Genomic DNA, 20,841 nt, shown 5'->3' with positions numbered 1-20,841 from the left:
GACCAATTGGACTCCCCTTTTATGAAAGGTCTCGGTGAAGTGTTAAGTCTCTTGACTTTTCCTGTTGGGTTGTCTTTTTCTTACTGATTTGTAGAGGTCCTTCAAATATTCTGGATGCAATTTTCAGTTATAGGTCTTTGTAGATGTCTCTGCCCACTCTATGGTTTGTTTTTGTTTTTGTTTTTGTTTTGTTTTTGTTTTCATTCAAATGGCATCATGTGCCAAATTCCAGTTCATCCCTATTCCTCTTAAGCAGCTCTTTGAGGTCTAAACCCAAAGAGGAATTCACTGGGCCCGCTCTCTCCTTGGCAGGCCCTGGCCACCAATCCCTGCTGCTTTAGCCCACAAACAATGCCCTGCCTCTTTGTCTCCTGGCATCTTCCTTGGAATGTACATGTGCTTTCAGGGGTTCTAAGTTTGGAGCTCACTTCTCTGGGTCCCTGTTCCCCTTAGAGCTGGTCTGATCATTCTTCACCATCTTGTTATCCTTCTAGTGACCTAAAGCAAGCTCCTGTTGATAAACAGCCCAGGTTTTCCAGTTGTCCTCTACAGGAGGACAGACCAGTACTACCCATTCTACCCTTCTCAGAACAGAAATCCTTATTTGCCAAGGGTAAACTGTATAAGGAGAGGAAACCTAATCCATGCCTAAAGAATTTTCCAATGCAAAAATAGAGTTTTTTTTTTTTTAATTTGAAGATAAAACCCAAAAATGAAGCATAATACAAATAGTTCCCAGGAAATGAAGATAAAGCATGCTCAGATTCCTAAAATTAACTGGGATTATCCATTCATGCCATCTAATCCAAGATTTATAGAGCTGAGGTCATGACATCGTGACTGATTTTAGGTATCAGGTTGAAAAACAACTGTTGTATTGACAACTTGCTATAGTAACAATGAATACCTACCTGTGGAACTTCAATGTCCAGAAATAAACATTTTACATTTCTCCCACCAAGCAACCAAAGACATATTTTCCCAGCCCCTTCTCACTTGAAGAACAATTAACAACAAAAAGCATTAAATTATTTTGAAAATGTATATTAAAATTGAGACTCTTTGAACGTTAGCTAGATTTTTCAGAAAGAATCTTAGTCCATGTATGGATCTGAATTATGAGACACTATTACAGACACCCTCAGATGACATGGTAAAATGCATAGTTATCTCTGGAATGCCTAGCCTTTCCTTCCAAGTCCATTAACCCTACCAGTATACTCTGGTCCCCTTCAATCTAGTTGTCAGGCTGTCCTGTTTCCCCTGATCAAACTACAAGGTTATTTAGAGGTAAAATCTCTGGAACCCTCTCCTTCAGTCCCACTTTCCCACGCTAACTTAGATTCACCCTACAGATATCAGTTGAAACATCACTGCCTCCTCTAGAAAGCCTTTCCTAAAGTCGCATAGCAATTTCACTTCCTACATATTGAGTAAATAATTTGTGTAACCAGATTTCCTTTTTAAAAGATTTTATTTATTTACTTGAGAGAAAGGGTAAGAGAGCATGAGATGGGGGAGGGTGAGACGGAGAAGTGGACTCCCTGCTGAGAGGGTAGCCCGAGGCAGGACTCTGATCCTGGTACTCCAGGATCATGACCCGAGCTAAAGGCGGTTCCTTAACCAAATGAGCCCCCCAGGTGCCCTGTAACTAGATTTCTATGTCAGTCTTCTTCACTAGAGAACAAGTTTCATGGGTCAGACACCATGACCATCACCCTCAACACTGCCTAACATAATGCCTAGTATGGAGTCAATAATTATTTGTTGAATGGTCAGGTGGGTAGGTGAATCACTAAACCACTTATGCTTGCTTTCTCAAAGATACCTTTTTTATTTTTAAGAAAAAAAATGTTTGAGAGAGAGAGAGAGAGAGTGTAAATGAGAGGGAGGTGGGGAAGAGGAGGGAGAGAAGAGCGAGGGAACAGTCTCCACACTCAGTACCCTGAGCCCAATGTGGGGTTTGATCTCAGGACCCTGAGATCATAACCTGAACTGAAATCAAGAGTTGAATGCTTAACCCACTGAGCCTCCCAGGTGCCCCTCAAAGATATCTTCAAATTAAAAAGGACTCATTTGTCAGATATTTATAAGTTTTTACTACCCTGCATCTATTTACCCTTCTTCAGGGATTAATATCATTTTTCCTCAGGGAAGTACCCCACTCCTTACCCCAATGCAGGAGGGGTTTATCCTAATATCACATCTCTCTGGCCACAGTGATTGGTTCTGGACATGCCAAATGACTAAAGTCAAACCAATCAGAGCCAATGAGGCTTAATCCTGACTTTACTGAAACTGCTAAAAAAAGAGGGATGCTTTCTTTCCATTGAGGTTGCCAAAAAGTGGGATATGAGCTTGAAGCTGCTGGCAGCCCTATCGCCCCTATGAGAGGAGAGAGGCTGTTAAGAATGAAGCCACACATGAAAGCAGTACCATAAGCCTGAGTTCTGATGACATCATTTAAATCCTGAGATCCAGCCAGGAACTTCCGAGCTATCTGAGCCAATTAATGTTCTTTGACACAAGTGTCATCTGGGCTGTACTCTGTGGCCACAATCTCTTGACAAAATGAATTCATTATAAATAATTGTAGTCTGTCCATTATTTGTAATGTGTAACCACAGCATGAATAACTTGAGAATCATTTAGATCAAAACCTGCAAAAGCAGTTTTTTATGGTCTTGTTCATTTTTTCAAATATGCTAATGTAAACATAACAGACAAGATACTTTAAAAACATGTTTGCTCTATTAAAATATAATAACTTGTGGATGCCTGGGTGACTCAGTGTGTTAAGCCTCTGCCTTCGGCTCAGGTCATGATCTCAGGGTCTGGGATTGAGCCCCACATCGGGATCTCTGCTCAGCAGGGAGCCTGCTTCCCTCTCTCTCTCTCTGCCTGCCTCTCTGCCTATTTGTGATCTCTCTCTCTCTCTGTCAAATAAATAAATAAATAAAATCTTTTTTAAAAATATATAATAACTTCCATTTTATATACCATTGAGTCTGTTACCACCAGATTCTAAAGACCAGTTGGCTTGGAGAAATACAAACAGAATGCCTCTGACTTCTACAGCTGTTCCACATGATGAATGTTCATTTGGAGAATTTGTTTCAATTCACACCACACACATCACTCAAGGTGAACTCTTTTATAAGCTTCTTATGAATACCAGGCAATTCTTACTATTTTCATTGTATGAAACAAATACACACGTATTTGTTTGTGAATTGTTGCAATGAAGAAGAGATACTGAAATTACCATTCATTGATAACTAAAATTCCTTATTTTGGATCTAACCATCAAATCAATGAGGCCTTACTCCTATTTTAATATCAACAACAGATGTAATGGCTCCCTCCTGCTGGCTTAGCAAAATTTAAAAATAATGTTTAAAAAATCTGCAGCCTACCATTTCTTTGTGACTCTTTTGTTGAAGAAACATAAGCAAAGGAAAATATTGGGTATATTAATTTCTTTTTCTAACACAACAATCTCTAATTCAACTGTCCTTTCCTCCAGTGTGCTGTATCAATTATTCTAGTTGGGGAATTTTCTAACATAAGAAAATATCTTCTCATATGACCACAATGGGTTGGTAGATCATTTTCTCAAATCTACTTATCTTACTTGGATTCAAGAAATGCATACTCAATTAGGAATACTCTCCAACAGCTCTTAACTCCTTTTAACAATCTACTTTTATTTATAAAGGATTTCTTTTGGCTGTCTAGTATAATTCTCCCCGACCCGCTAGTTCTCCTTCTTCCTATAAGAAGCCACTTTCCTGTCCAGAAAAGGTAGCGAAACCTGGACAATCATAGTATCCATTCTCCTGTGCTCTGACTGGTCTTGGGTATGAGCGTGGGACTCTAATAATGTCAGTCAGAATCCTTCCCTTTAATGATAGCTGGCCATTGAGAAAGAGAATTTTTTTCCTCGGTTTTGCTGGGGTGAAAATGAATTTAAAGCTATTGGCAGCCATCTTTCCCACCACATGGAAAAAGCATTTTTTGAGAGGGGGAAAAAAAAAGGCAAGCCAAGGAGATAAAATCAGAAATGTGAAAAGGACGGACAGATGCTAGGAGGAAAGAATGATGAAGATGAGTGAATTACACTGCTGTTAAAAACAGCTCTAGGAACACTTGGGTGGGCTCAGTTGGTTAAGTGTCTGCCTTCAACTCAGGTCATGATCCCAGAGTCCTGGGATGGAGCCCCACACCAGGCTCCTTGCTCAGCGGGGAGGCTGCTTCTCCCTCTCCCTCTGCCTGCCGCTACCCCTTCTTGTGCTCATGTTTTCTCTCTGACAAATGAATAAATAAAATCTTTAAAAAAAAGAAAAGAGGGTAGTTATAAACCTTGAGGCCCTGACACAAGTGGTTTATCTTTTCAACTTATCAGCCATCCTAGGGTTCTAACTAAATGGACTAATAAATTCCTTACGCTAATTAAGCTGTATTGAAGTTTGAACTAAGTTTCTATTACTTGAAACCTATCACTCTCAAATGGATAATTGTTTTATTTTTAAGAATTGTAAATTTTTTATGAAGATTTTATTTATTTATTTGATAAGAAAGAGCACAAGCAGGCAGAGAGGCAGGCAGAGGGAGAAACAGACTCCCCAATGAGCAAAGAGACCAATGCAGGACTCAATCCAAGGACCCTGGGATCATGACCTTAGCTGAGTGCAGATGCTTAACCAAGGCCACCCAGGCATCCTAGAAATCATACATTTACTTAAAATTTACTCCTGGGATTTATTAGGAAGACTTGCAAATAAGTAATACATGATAGTATAAGTTGCTATTTCCAAAGCCAGTTGAAAATACCTTACTTCTATTAGAATAGAAGAGAAAAAGCTTATACATTTTGCACTTGTGTATAATGCATAGACTAATTCATTTGAACCATCAGGGTATCAATCAGGATGTACCATCCAGGATGCATAAAAATCTGGAAATCATAAAACGTCATTAGATATTTGGATTAGGTAACACAGGACAGGTAATTCCATACACAAATAATTCTGCTCTTCCCAAGTTCACATGTGAATAAAACTAGCACATAGCAAGGTCTCTGTGGAAGTTCACATTGATCCAAAAATTCTGGGTCATCTGGGTCCGAAATACTTCATACTTTACCTATTTCACACTTTTCATACTTTAAAGAACTATATAATCCTATAAAGCGTTACAGAGAAAATTCTTTACAGAAAATGGGTACATTTTATTTGCATTTCCTCTAAGTATTAACAACTTAGGGTTCCTTGCAAACATTATTTGAAAGTGATCTTATTTGTTAACCAAATCCCACTGACAAAAATAATGCCTGGGGATCAAATTTCCTTTCACAGAAAATATTTAGAATCCCTTTAAGAAAGTCAGCCATACATATTAGAGCAAATCTGGATTTATTCATTGACCCTTTCAGGGCTCCAACCAACATCAATGAAGAAAGGGACCGGGGCTTTCATCAGTCTCTGTCAGCCATTAGGGATGTGGTAATTCCCGGGAGCAAATGAACAGCAAGTTAGCTTGACCCTGATCAAACTGAGTGCTTTCAACACTAATCACTAGCTCATATATCCTCACCAGCAGCTACTTGTTAAATGCTATATGTCTACCTTTATTAAAATGTCAAATGTATTTCTTTTAATTCACACTGGATAGCTGTCATAACAGAATTCAATAATGAAAACCAATGACAGAGGTTGGCTGCATACTATAAAACCGTACCTGAACTGTCTGATGTATAACAGGGTCTTTTTTCTTCTTTCATTATCACATTGGCAAATACTAACTGGGAAATTCTTAGTGTGTTGGTGTCACAGAGCTTGGCCAGATTGATTTCCATTACAATACTATGAAAAATACCTATATCCAACTTACATTTCTAATAAGGACAAAAATAAATTGTTCTCCTAAAATTAAAGAGGACTTCCATTTCCGGAAGTGGCAGAATGGTTGAACCAACCATTCATGTGAACACTACTAAAAACTTTAGGGGAGATAAATGTTAATCTCCCTAAAAGTATTAAAAGCCTATCAATAAAATAATTTTTTTAAAAAAGCCTCTCAATATAATGAGCAATTACCAGACCAAAATCTAAATGTGATCAACACCAGAGGAGTAAGTGAAGCACTAAAACTCCATAGCCCCTTCTGCCGCAGAGCATTTACTACTCTTTAAAAATTGGGGCTTTGTTTGGTGGCTGTGCTGGGCAATGAGATGGAAGTCAACAATTAGAGCCTACTAAAGATGGGAAGTTTAATGAGAAATCTCTCACCCTAGGCTGGGACCAAACTTAAGACTGGCCACTCCATCATCATCCCCAGAAAGCCATAGCAGAATTTGTGATGGTGCTTAGCACAGAAAGAGAAGAAAAAGAAAAGGAAAGGGTAAAAAATATTCCACAAGTTGGGGGCACTACTGACTCAAACTGCAGCCCAAGTCCATCCACTAATCTGGCCAGAGAACTTCAAGCCATGAGCTAGGTTTAGGGTAGTCCCACATTAACAGATTTTGAGGTGTCTCGCAGAAGCATATGTAATTCTATCACGGAAGGTACCATCAATCCCATATCTCAAAAAGTACAAATCCCTACAAATAATATTTTAAGGACAATAAGGAAAAGAAATAAGCAAACACACAATAAAACTAGATACCATAAACAAAATTAGCAGAAACTAAAAATGTCAGAAAGATCATCAAAGTTTTCATATAGGGGACTTATTAGATACACACTATAAAACAACTACGTTTTTACTGTTTGAAGAACTAACAGATAAACCTGAAGATATCTTTAGGGCACACAAATCTATTTTTTTTTAATTATTACAGCAGTTCTGTAAATAACTGGACTCCCAAAATGCCAATGTCCTGAAAAACAAAACCCAACAAACACCCCACCACCACCAAATGTCAAGGAAACTGTTCTACATTAAAGGGAACTAAAAAGCTTCATAGCTCAACATAGCATATAATCTTTGGATCCTGGATTTCATTTTTTTAAAACAACTATTATATTTTATTCAAAAACTGGGGAGGGGCACCTGGGTAGCTCAGTTGGTAAAGGATCTGCCTTCAGCTCAGATCATGATCCCAGGGTCCTAGGATCAAGTCCCACATCAAGTTCCCTGCTCAGTAGGGAGCCTGCTTCTTCTCCCTCTCCCTCTGCCTGTCCCCCTGCTTGTGTTCCCGCATATGCTCTAATAAATAATTAAAATCTTTAAAAACATGGGGAAACATGGACATAGAGTGTGTATTAGACAATACTGTATCAATTTGATGTGAAAACAGCACTGTGGTTATGTAAAAGAATGTTCTTGACCTTAGCAAATACCTGCTAACTTATATAAAGGAGCAGTGTCACAACATCTCCCTCTACAAGTCATATATTGCTTTCAAATATTCAAAAGAGAGAGAGAGAGCAAGCAAAAGCAAATGTGAGAATGGTAACAACAAGTGACGGATCCAAGTAAAGAATATTTGGTACAATTACTTCAAGTTTTCTTCAGGTTTGAAAATTTTTAAAAAACAAAATGCTGTCAGAGGAAGTTGTACAGCAGATTTGAAAAAGATTCAAACACAACATCTAACAATGAAAAATACAGTGACTAAATTTAGAAATTTCTCAGAAAAGTAAAAAACATTTTTTTAATAAAGATCTTTATTTATTTATTTGACAGACAGAGATCATAAGTAGGCAGAGAGGCAGGCAGAGAGAGAGGAAGGGAAGCATGCTCCCCACTGAGCAGAGAGCCGGATGCGGGGCTCAGGCCCAGGACCCTGGGACCATGACCTGAGCCAAAGGCAGAGGCTTTAACCCACTGTGCCACCCAGGTGCCCCGTAAAAAACATATTTTAAACAGCTGAGGAGAAGATGACTGAACTAGAAAATGGATCAGAAAAATCAGGCAGGTCAGTACATGGAGTGACAGAGGAAGAGAAAACATACAAGGGAAGTCAGAGACATGAAGGGCAGAGAACTGATGTCATGGGAGCCTTGAGTGACAGGAGAGGAGTTCGAGGACGTAATTGAAAACTAAGAGCTGGGTAATCTTCTGCAATGTTGGAAAAGACCAATATGTAGGTTCAAAAAGCCCATCAAATTCTAAGCTGCATAGATGGGAGAGAGAAAAAAAAATCCATACCTGGACTTGTCTTTGAGAGGGTAAAGAAAACCAAAAATAAAGAGAAAAATTATTAAAAGAACCAATAAAAAAGATTATTTTCAATGGAGCTGTGGTTACATTGAGAGTTCATTTATCAACACAGTGGAAGCCAGAAGATAGTAGAATGATGAATTCAAATATGCTGGAAGAAAAAACTGCCATTTTTTAATTCTATAACCAGCAAAAATATCTTTCAAGAGTAGTGGTGAATGAAGGACAATTTTAGACAGACAAATACGGGAAGTTCATCCCAGCAGATCTCCTTCACACTTAGTACTGTCTGTGAATTTGAACTGCCCTAAAATGTAAGATTCTGCTGTTTCCTCAAACGAACCATCCACTAATGTACAACTATCGGATGGATACAAGAATAATGTATGACCATCGCTGAAAATGATTCTGAAATAGTTAATATGCCAATTTGCCTTATTTGAAGTCTCCATACAAGTTCACGAATACATGTACATCCATACTGATGTTCCACTTTTTCAAAATGAAGAACCAAAACAATCTGAACTCAGCAGGGATCTCATTGTCCCTGGCTCATAATAATATGGCTGTCCTATGGTTCTCTATTAATTGCTTTACAAATAGAAATATCATTACCCATATATAAATTTCACTTCTGAACAAAACAAAACAAAACAAAGATCCATGAGTGGTGACCTCCAACTGAACTGGTTAAATTTAGGGACTCATTTGTAAAGGTCAGTGCCCTTTGTTGCAAATCCGCTTCTTATGCAGATGAGAAGTTGAACCTGCCCTATGGCACTGGGCATAATTAGCCAGCTGCACTCCCATAATAAGGTGCAGATGGTTAATTACCCCAGCAAATAACTGCTACTTGTGGGCACAAAAGCCTGTACCTAAAATCACTGAAAGTATATTTGGGCCTATTTGTACTCGTGCAAACAAAACACTTCTTCCAAGGTTTCATCTGTGAACAGAGCACCACAGGCTCAAACCACACTGCTCTGGGGGAGACCCATTAACACTGCTGGGAGTTAGTTCCAGGGAGGGACCACTGGCCACAAAGCTGTACTTCGAATGGTGAAATATTTCACAGGGTGCTGAATCCTTGTTGAAAAAAAAAATCTCCTTAAGTTTCTTTGTTGTAATAGGAATCATAAATGAAACAGAATTTGGTTTTCCTAGAATCCAAAGTAAATTCTATATTCTTTAGATAAAAATTCTGAAATGAAAGGACTTTTTTCATAAGTAAAACATGTCAACATTCATGGTCTTAAGAAGAAAAAAAAAATCTAATTTTCCTGTGCCCTTAAGGAATTTCATTAGCAGAGTGACCAAAATTTAGAAAGCCATGTAAGAAACAACACATCTAATGGTTGTTAGAGACTGTTCCAAAGATCCCATTTAAAAACAGAATCTAGGGGTGCCTGGGTGGCTCAGTGGTTAAAGCCTCTGCCTTCAGCTCAGGTCATGATCCCAGGGTCCTGGGATCAAGCCCCACATCGGGCTCTCTGCTCAGCAGGGAGCCTGCTTTCCTTTCTCTCTCTGCCTGCCTCTCTGCCTACTTGTGATCTGTCAAATAAATAAATAAAAATCTTTAAAAAAATTTTTTTTAATTAAAAAAAAAATAAAAACAGAATCTATCAGGGGTGTCTGGGTGGCAGTCAGTTGAGTGTCTGACTCCTGGTTTCGGCTCAGATCACTATCTCAGGGTCCTGGGTTTGAGCCCCATGTCTGGCTCCACATTCAGCATGCTTGAGATTCTCTCTCCCTCTGCCCCTCCCTCTCATGCTCTCTCTCTCTCTCTATCAAATAAGTAAATCTTTTTTTTTTTTAATTTTAAAAATTAAAAATAAAAACATAATATGTCAGTCTTCCTATGACAATAGTGGGATTTGGGGAGAAAGCAGAGAAGAGGTAACTACTTCCTAAAACCCATGTTTGGAAGTCCTCTGCAGCTGCGAAGCTCTCCGTTTGCAGGGGCAAGATGACAGGGCTGGGGAACAGAATACTAATCTGCTTGAATCTGCATAGAACCTTTCCTCTGAAGCACCCACAGGGTGTGCGATTCCATTCAGTTTAATTGTATGTTGGGGAAGAGGAAAAGCTGCTTGCCATGGTTTTAATTGCTAAGAACACACTATCTTTTCAGGAACCATCTGTTTAATTATAATTACAAGCAGCGATGTAAAAACACAAATGCTTCACAAGTACAAAACTCCACTACCACTAACAGTTCTAACATGATGAGCCATATTGTGAAAGTATGTTGCCTCTTCCCTCCACAATATTTCATGATTTAGCAAATGACAGCCTACCATTTATTATGGAATCTCATCCTGGTAAAGCCAAAGTTATTAATTACTATTCTCAGATTATATCCCTTTGTTATTCCTTTTTCTTAAACTTTAATTCCCTCTGAGAATGACAGGAATTATATCAGAAATTAAATACATCAGGCCCCCTTTTTTCCCTGCTAAAATCTTTGAGCTCCATATAATACACATCACCTATAATTAATTACCAGGGACATTCCCAAGCATTGCAAGACTAATTTTTTGGCTTTCATAAACACAAATTTCTGCCTTCCTGGTTTTGAAATATGCTTACAACACTGTTATTATTTTAAGAGCCACAAGTATAGGTAATTGTTTTCAGGCATGAATAAAAATAGCTTAACCTTGAAATCTATTTTAATTAGGGATTTTTCAAAGCCACGGCGGCAAACTTGGGTGGATTGTTTATAATAAAAATAAGCATCAACAACATAGTTGTACAGAACATAGAATTAGGGAAAGTTATTTAACTTGAGCTTACAATAATGGTTTAGAGAAATAAAAACAGACACAGACTCAGTCAGATCATAATGTTATTAGAGCAACCTTACAGGATATTTTAGATAGTCTACTAAAGTAAGAAGATGCCAAATAAAATGCAGGAGATTGAGAACTGCCAAGAAATTACAAGAGATTTCTTCCTAAGGCATCTCACAGAAATTTTTCTTTAAAGTCAACCAAGTTAACTTTTGTATTCACTGTAAGATGAAGAGCACTACTTTGACAAGATCATATACTTTCCGACAAGCCTTTCAATCAAGCAAAGAACATTTTTTTTAAGCCAAGAATGCTTTTTTAAAAGCCCACTTTTCCTCCCTATCACAGGGGTAACTATGACTCTTAAAAAAAAAAAATCAGAACTTTAGCATTTTAAATTCTCAAAGAAATAAAAAGACTGCACAGTTTTTCAAATCAAATCACGGTGGAGGCATCTGGTGATTTGTCAATTTCTTACTTATCCTTCTCTGCCCCACCTGAAATCCTCCCAGCCACGATCCTACAATCATTTTTGCCTTATTTCAAGTCCTCATTCCCTTTGCAAGATATTGTATATGAAGAGCGGCCAAATGCTAAGTGTCTCTGAAGCATTAATGAGGGAACAGATCTTGGAAGGAATCATTTGAGAAGAGACTGCCTACAGGAAATGGCTGTTTCTTCACTTTCAGTGATAACGACCATAATCGAGTGTATTGCTAGCCCCTGTGTTCTGATACGTACTCATTCTAAGCCAGTAATCTTTGACCTTTGAGGTCTCAGTCCCACTAGGAGTCAGGAAAAATCTCGGAACCCTGTCCACCACGAGATGAACATAAACATAAAATCTAAAGATCCCCATACCCAGGATCAAGAATCACTACTTTATGCAGATCCCAAAGTGTATCAGTTAAAACATGATTGCAGTACTCACAAGCTATCCAGACTTCTTTCAAACTTGATGAAGAGTTTTCATGTTCTAAATGTTTTTGCTGCTAATGTGGAAAAACATTCTCAAAACCGTTTTGAAGTTTGTGGAACTAACCCACTAACTAATAACAAATAATAACTTCCTCTCTGCTTTGTGGTTCGTTATAAGAATCATTCTCACACTCAAAATAAATCTAAGTTTGCTCATATACAAATAAAATGAAATAACAAAACAAGAAAATGATTAAAATAAAACAATGAAAATGAAATAAAATGTAAAACATAAGTCTATAAAAATTTGAGAAGAAAACAGAAAAGAACATTGGTGTTACCTTGGATTAGGCAAAGAGTTTTAGATAGCATAATCCATGGAAGAAAACTGTGAATAGTACTCAGCAATAAGGCATGAGCTAGTTATGTGTGACAGCATGGAGAAATCTCAAAATCAATGTGTTAAATAAAACAAGCCAGACAAAAAATGCTGTGTATTTTCTGATTCCATTTACCTGATGTTTTGGAAAACACAGAAACGGGAATTAGATCACTGGTTTCCAGGGGCTGGAGGTAGGGAAAGGGGATTGACTACAACTTTTTGAGCTAATAGAATCATTCTATATATTACTGTGGTTACATGCCATATATTTTTCAAATCACATGGAAGTAAAAGAGGTGAATTTTATAGTACATAAATTATAAATCCTCAATCTGACTTTAAAAAACAGCTAAGAACACACTAGGAGAAAATTTAATTTAATTCATATCTTAACATAGCATACAGCATCAATATCCAGGGTATGTACAATAATCCTACGAATCAATACAAGGACAGTCAAATTTAAATTGGGAAACAATAAAGAAAAAGGCAATCCCCAGAAGACCAATTATCAAGAGTGAACAGACATAAACCACTCGATTTCACTAATCTGGAAAATGCAAATTATAGTAAAGTGATAACCATTATTTTTCCATTAGAAAGACAAACTCATTAAACACTGGAAATATCAAGTGTTGATGCCGATGCAAAGCAATACAATCTCTAAAATAAGACCCCAGGAGAGTTACTTCAATGGGGATGATGGAATTTCTACTATATTCATACTTAGCTAAATTGAAAGACAGAAAAATAACCCTTAAAATAGTTGGGTGGTTAAAAACAAACAAACAAATAAAAATAAAATAAATAGTTGGGTGGTTGTCTTTTCTTTTCCAGTCAGTGGGTTGTAGGACGAGGTGAGACAATCCTGAAAATGCTAGTGTTGGTGTCATCACTGCTGGAACAGTCTGTCAATCCAGTACACGCTGGGGACATCACGGAAGGTCCATATGAATGATACAAAGGATTTACCAGCCCAAGAAGCAAAGAGTGATGTCCAGGTAGCCTTTCAAAGGGCACCAGCCTCCTCAACATTGTCAAGAAAGGAACTCAGGTAGGAAATGAGAGCCACAGCAAAATTTAGAATAAAGACGTAATGAAACTGACAAATTTATCCTTCTTCTAATTTATGGAGACATACGGGAAAAGTCTATAAATTAGAATTTTAAATATTCTCAGAATGAAAGCTTTTCAATGGTTCGATTTCAGAACTGGTTTGCTCGAGGTGATTTAAAGGGATTGTCTCGAGATATTTTTGACTGCATCCAATTTTGACCTTAGCGCTGACTTCTGAACTTCACACAGTAAAATGTGAGTCCACTAGACAACCTCATCAAGGGTACACAGATCTCGTGTGTAACAGTATTTTTTCTTTCCAGCAAAACACGTGCCTTAGTACTGGACATGAAGGAGGACCTCTATTACTTTAAGGAGTAAAGAAGAGCGGGGAAGAATCCTCTTGATAAAATACAGTATGTGAAGTACTATGAACCGAAAAGGACAAGACCCAGTAGAGAAAAGGAGCAAGAAACAAATCCAAGGCAAACAGGTGAGCACACACCGAGGACAACACACCTGGTATCCAGCAAAGGTGGGGATTAAGAATCATAGCAACGGCCACTGGCTAGTCCCCATCACCGGCCAGTCTCTGAGCCAGAAGGCTCCAGAGTAAAGGCAGGTTCATGATTAAAATCACCTCCCAGGACCATGGCTGTCAAATGCAACCACAGAGAGGAAGTATGTCTGAGGGTGTATGGGTCAGTCATTGATCCTCACAGTCTTTCTGGGAAGGAAACTGGAAGGAATTGGAGGGATGGAAGGGGGGCAACTTATCTGGGCGAGAAAATATGGGAAACGATTGGCCCCCAAGCCTCACAGCTAAGTAGAAGTTAGAAGCAAAGTGAACACCAAGGTCGGAGGTTCTGCTATTTTAATGAGAATAAGAAGAAGGGGCCAGAGAAGGCTGAGAAGGAGCGGGATCTGGAAAGCTTGGGGAACCCACGAGATAAAGGGTGGGAACATGAGGAGAAGATGCCCCGGCCAGTCCCTAAACCCCTCGCACTGTGACCCCTTGATCACTGCAAGGACCTCCGACTCCGGAATGCCCGCGACTGCCAGTCAATTCTGTCCCCGGCTCCTCACCAAGCCCTTGCGTCCAACTCACAGGCGCAGCCGAAGCCGAGGAGCTCCGCAAGCAGCTCCAAGCCGCCCCGCTCACCTCCAGCTTCCCGGCCCGAGCTGTTGCCATCCGTTGCCACAGCAACCACGGAGCACCCCGCAGCCTAGCAAGCCGCAGTGTGATTGGACAAGGCAAGCGTCCATAGCAACTGCCCGGCTGCGCTGTTGGGTGGAAGTGACCTTGGTTTTCAGGAATTCTTCCGACGCCCTCTCTCCCTAAAGGCACCCTCCTGCAGGCACCCGTCCTCACTTCCGAAATGCGCTTCATGCCTTGTCTCGTGAAACATTTGTCTCTCCTTGTTACTGCAACCGTTCTCGCTTCCACAGAAATTTTTTTTTAACTTGGCGCCAATTTTATCTTCAGGTAGAATGTCCATGAACCCCCTTACGTTATATGCAAAAGTCTATGTCCACACACCCAGGAGGGATGGTCCATAACTACAGATTCTCAAAGGAGCCAGAACCAGAACTCGAGACAGTCCAAAAGAATAATTTCTATATGTATTAACCCCATCTTCCTTCTCAGAGTCCACAGATAAAAAGTGTGATTCTTCCCAGACTTCATTTAGACGGTGGCATCACTCATATCCTGCCTTGAGACATCTCTCAAAGACTTTAACTCTTGACTTTCATTCATTCATTCAAAAAATATCTATTGATCACTAATTATGAGTCATACATTTGAAACAGAAGTGCCTTTCTAGCCACTGGAGTATAGCAATTGTGAAGACAAAGTCCCTGATTTCTCAGAGTTTTCCTTGTGGTGTGGGAAACAACAGATGAATAAACAAGATCATTTCAGTTTATGATAATAAATAAAATGTGATATGACGGGAAGTGTCTAAGGTAACATGTCCTATAGATAGGGGGGTCAGAGAGGTTCACACTGAGGAGACTGCATTTGAGCCAAGATGTGACAAGACACCAGCTGGAGAAGAGCAAGGAAGACAGCATCACAGGCAAAAGATACAGTAAGCCAAAAGAAATGAATTAGAATGTTAGAGAAAATGAAAGGCCAGTACAGCTGAAAAGGAGACGGCTTGTAAGACTGTGGGAAGAGACAATCAGATTGCCCTTCCCCCGGTTTTTCAAAGGACTGGCACCTTCTCCCTCCTCCCTCACCCGGCCATCCCCAGTCACCCCTATCACATCACCCTTTCTTTCCTTCATAGCCATTGTGACTTTGCAATGTCTGTGAGCTCCCGGAGGACAGAGACATCACTCAACACAGTTTCCCCAGCACCTAAAATAACTGGCCCGGCATGGACACTGAATAAATATTTGTTGACTACATGAACTCCCGTATCACAAAACTAGAAATTACATGGACCGTGGGAATAAGACAAATACTTCTGTCTTTATGAAGCATAAATGCTTGTGGAATAAATGAATTACAAACTATGTGGGCTAACTAAATATATGCAGAATTGAGTGATTTAGACTATATGTGTTGTGCAAAGCCACTGAACAATGATAATTTCTTCATTCTATTATATTTCAGTTCAATTTCACAGATATCCAGTGCTTGGTCTATGGTACATAGTAATGACCAAGAAGAGCACCAGTCTTGCCTGTAAAGCTCACAATCTACTGCCACGCTGTCTATCATAGTATACACCTCATACTTGCAACCATTGAGCATTTGGTTTGTGGCTGGTCCACACTGGAATGTGGAGCAATATAAACTCCAGATTTTAAAACACCAAGTGCAAGACAAGACTGTAAAATAGCTCATTAAGAATTTTTAATATTGATTTCATACTGAAATAATAACATTTTGGATATATAAGGTTAAGTAAGATTATTATTAAAATTATTTTCACTTGTTTCTTGTTTGTTTTTTTTTTTTTAAAAGAATTTATTTATTTATTTATTTGAGAGAGATCACAAGTAGGTGGAGAGGCAGGTGCAGAGAGGGAGGGGATAGCAGGCTCCCTGCTGAGCAGAGAGCCTGATGTGGGGCTTGATCCCAGGACCCTGGGTTTATGACCCGAGCTGAAGGCAGAGGCTTAACCCACTGGGCCACCCAGGCGCCCCTTGTTTCTTGTTCTTAATGTAATTGGTAGAAAATGATAAATTATATATTTGGCTTGTATTATATTCCTATTAGCATTGGTCTAGTGGGAACTTAATGCTAGTTGAATAAACAAGTGACATCTTATTACAGATATTAAAATGGAACTTTCAGGGGGCACCTAGCAGGCTCAGCCAGAAGAGGACATGACTCTTGATCATGAGTTTGAGTCCCACAATGGGTGTAGAGATCACTTAAAATAAATAAATAAAGGGGCGCCTGGGTGGCTCAGTGCGCTGAGCCTCTGCCTTCGGCTCAGGTCATGGTCCTGGGGTCCTGGGATGGAGCCCTGCATCGGGTTCTCTGCTCAGAGGGGAGCCTGCTTCCCCCCCTCTCTCTCTGCCTGCCTCTCTGCCTACTTGAGATAACTCTCTGTCAAGTGAATAAATAAAACCTTTTAAAAAATAATAATAAATAAATAAATAAGTTTTAAAAAATAAAATAGATATTTCAGCTGAGGCAGGATAGATAGCAAACTGCAAATAGAGGAACTAGATAAAGAATTTACAAAGAAAATAGGTCAGACAACTCTTAAGCCTTTCACACATGAGTATATAAAAGGGTCAGGAGTAGGTGATGGGGGAGGATTCCTTTAAAGAGAGCTAGCTGTGAGCCCCATCCCCTATCCGTCCATCAAGAAAAGGAGGCTTTGCAAAGACCACCAGTGAGTTCAACCTATTGGGGTCACAGGGGGCTTGTTTCTGAATCCCACCTGGAAATTCTAAAGGGTAAGGGATGGGTGAACTAGTCAGCAGACAGCAGAGCAAAGCAAGAATTGGTTGGTTGGGGACAACCTGTCCCCTCCCCCCAGGATGTATCAAGGTGAAAAAAGGCATGAGGGTTTTCTATAGAGATCCTATGGGCCACTCAAAAAAGATGTGTAGGGTTTATTTTGGATCCTTTCTAAGAGGAAAATCTGGTGAGACAAAGGGACTTCAGCAAAGGTTCCTAGGGGCCAAGGAAAAGCAAAGAACCAGGTAAATGGGAAATGCATTTGACCCCAGTAAGAGAACAGTAGGGTACAGATTCCTGGCGATGAGGTTAAACTTTCTGAAAGACTCTTGAAAGTGCCCTGCAGGTGGAAGTATCATCTTAATCATGGCAGTATCAGACAAGTAACAATTTTCTTACTGCCTTTTTCTTTCCTCCGTCTTCATGTTCTAATCCCAACAGGACCGGAAAAGAGTTTCGAAACTTGGGGCACAGGTGTGGAGGCAGGCAATGAGCCCAAGTAGAAGACAACGGGAAAGAAGAAGGTGACCCCGCTTCTATTCCCCCGCTGGAGGGTTCCTATGGGCAGCAGCCCAAGATCAAAAAGGAGGGAAGCCACAACTTTCAAAGTTTTGATTATCACCTTGGACAGAACATTTTAACAACTGCCCTGAGACTGGATTTTGACACTCAGGAGGGTCCACAAAAGTCTTGGCACCTGACTGAGTTCAGCCAATGGGCAGGGAAACCATTTGTCCCACAGAGACATTTTAAAGAGAAACGAGAAGACAAAAATCAAGTTACTTTATGACTGCAGCCATAAGTCACGCTTGTCTGACTGAAGGGTTACAGAAGAAATATGAGACAGGCTACAAATACAAGTAGGAATGTGTGTTATTCCTGAAGTGTACAGAGCAGTCGATGTATAAAGTTAAAGATTAAAGTGCATAGTATTACAGGGAGAAGAAGAGGTTATCTAAAGACACAGTGCCTCGGAGCCAGACCTAAGCTAGCATTTAATCCCCAATCCCCAAAGGCCTTTCCAGGGCTTCTGAGAGGGAGCCCATCTGCAGCTGCTGCATAGGGATGAAAGCTTGGCTTGTTCTCGCTGCCAGATAGACAGGTGGGCAGGCAACACAGGGAAAAACAAATGCATAAACAAACAAACAAACAAAAAAAAAAAACCCCTGTGTCTAGAAATGGATATCCCACTGAGAATTAATAATGGTATTCATAAGTAGATCAAATTTGGGGATCTTTAACTTACATTTATTTGTCTTCAACAGGAAGGATGAAGACGGTCTCTATTCTAGATCTGCCTGACACTATGGAACCTCACACTTGTATTGGGTAAGAGATGAGGCCAGGTCCTGTTCTTTCTAAGGTGTGAGCAGATAATTGGGTCAACAAGCAGTGAAGACTGAGCCTTCCTTCGACTTCAGTGGTTAAATATGCCTGTTGCCCTGGGGCCTCAAGCCACCCAGCCAGCCTCAGCAATCCTGGTTCATGGGGCCCATGCAGAGGAGAGCCATGGTCAAGAACTTAGGGGGCAAATACCCAGAAATCATGGATTCACCATTATAAAAAGCTGTAGAGATCAATGTGTATAAAACTTTTAGAGTGATACGTGAGCAATGATTTTTCTTACTATAGTGACAGGACTCCAGCTCTGAACTTACCCCCAGTGTGGACTTCGCTCCATAGCCTCTCAGCGCTTAAGTGGCCACATCTGTGCAGTAGGGGAACTACTGCACCCGATCGGTGAGGACGGAATTAAGATAATAACATAAACCAAGGGCCTAAGAAGGAAAGCTGTCATTCTAATGAATATTGTCACCATCCTTCAGTCTGGCTTTCTATCTCTTTGACATCACCTGTAGATAGTTGCTCAGCGCTAAAGACTAAATGTTTGCGTCATTATTCAAAATTCAGAATTTACTAACCCCCAACTACTTGGTTGGTTACTAATAACCAACTAATACGCTGGTGTTAAGAAGTGCGGCCTTTGGGTGATTCGATCAGGAGGCTGGAGCCCTCATGAATGGGATTAGTGTCCTTATAAAATAGACCCCAGAGAGCTCCCTAGAGCATGTCCACCATGTAAGGTTACAGCAAAAAGATAGCATCTACGAACCAGGAAGCAGACTCTCAGCCGATACTGAACCTGCTGACACCTTGATCTTAGACTTTCTGGCTTCCAGAACAGTAAGGAATAAATGTCTATTGTTTAACCCACAGTGTAGTATGTTTTTGTCACAGCAACCCAAACCAAGATACCTAGCCTCTGTTTAAACTCTTGCTTTTTGTTCTTCCCTTTACCAAGCTTTGACTGAGAAGCCACTAAGCACTGAACTGATGTTGGGCATGGAGTATACTCAGCATATAAGGTCCAGTCCCTGCCCTCAAAGAGCTCAGTCTTTTGTTTGTAGAAGATGCTTACTTTTCACACTTTCCCAAAACTAAGATTAAGCATCATGACACTCTGCATTTGAACAGCCAAAATTTTTGAAAACTTTTCCTGAAATAAAACAGAATGTGACTCCTGTATCTCTTTTATGTGAAAATTTTTCCAATTTAAAAACCATCTGTTGTGGCTTTCCAAGTCCTCCATTTTCTCTCCAACAGTGCCTCACAGGGTATGAGTTCTAGTCAGACACCTTGTATCCTGACCACGCTGAGCAAATCCCAGAGCGCTCTCCTTTACTAGAGCTCAGAATGAAACACAGTTCTCTCAAGTCCTCTGAGAAGTATTATTGTGGGGGAAAATTTTAATTCCTCACATTTTGAGACAGTGAGGTAAATGAACTACCTTTGCCAGTTTTATGTGGAAAAAAAAATTTAATCAGCCTCATTTTGTGAATAGCCACTGCCAATATTTCCTACTGATGCTTGGGTAGCATAAATTACAGCCATAAGAAGACTGAAGGTTTGCCAAAACTGAGACCCATCTCACCACCCTTCTGCTATTTCACCTTCAGCAAGCCTCTTGGTTGTAATTAGAGAAACCAACTCCAATTAGTTTAAGCCAACTGGAGAATTAATTGAAAAATTCACCTAAATCTTAAATTCTGAAGGCAGCTGGGCTTCCTGGGGGACAGGAACCAAGAAGTGGAAAATTAAACAGAACCAAAGTAGGGCTAGTCCCTCTGTCTGCTTCTCTCTGGGCCCGAATCTCCCTACTTCTCTATAGATACCTGTGTCATTTTTTCCCTTTAGACCTGTCTCTCTCTATCCTCTACCAAATCTTTTTTTTTTTTTAAGAATTTATTTATTTATTTAGTTTAGTTGAGAAAGAGAGAGAGAGAGCACAAGCCGGGGGAGCAGCAGGCAGAGGGAAAGGGAGAAGCAGGCTCCCTGCAGAGCAGGGAGTCTGATGTGGGGTTTGATGCCAGGACTCTGGGATAATGATCAGACGCCTAACTGACTGAAGCACCCAGGTGCCCCTATTCTCTACCAAATCTTAGAGAGCAGTCATCCCATATGCCCATCCTCTCAGTGCCCAAGCATCCGCAAATTTCCAAGTGTAGTGGATTATATGGTGGTTTTGAAAAAGGTATGCTCACATCCCAATACCCGTACCCTGTGAATGTTATCTTATTCAGAAAAAAAGGTCTTTG

General features: G+C 39.9%; 1 protein-coding gene across 4 annotated transcripts in view; it reads right to left on the bottom strand.

The window, feature by feature from the left end:
* HYDIN (HYDIN axonemal central pair apparatus protein) overlaps positions 1 to 20,841 on the bottom strand; it is a 386,960-nt gene that overhangs the window by 311,926 nt on the left and 54,193 nt on the right. For 2 of the 4 annotated variants that reach the window (XM_045076287.1, XM_045076290.1), the window contains exon 1: positions 14,426 to 14,518. The exons of 1 other annotated variant lie outside the window; for it this stretch is intronic. The gene's annotated coding sequence lies outside the window, so the exon portion shown is untranslated. Of the gene's footprint in view, positions 1 to 14,403; positions 14,519 to 20,841 lie in introns of those variants that run through there. One more of the 4 variants, XM_045076289.1, reaches the window with a different exon arrangement.

The sequence above is a fragment of the Mustela putorius genome, unplaced genomic scaffold (genome assembly GCF_011764305.1).
Source record: "Mustela putorius furo isolate JIRA1106 unplaced genomic scaffold, ASM1176430v1.1 tig00000174_pilon_pilon_pilon, whole genome shotgun sequence".
Taxonomy (NCBI): domain Eukaryota; kingdom Metazoa; phylum Chordata; class Mammalia; order Carnivora; family Mustelidae; genus Mustela; species Mustela putorius.
The sequence above is the reverse complement of the archived record's forward strand: the minus strand, read 5'-3'. Positions and strand labels throughout refer to the sequence as shown.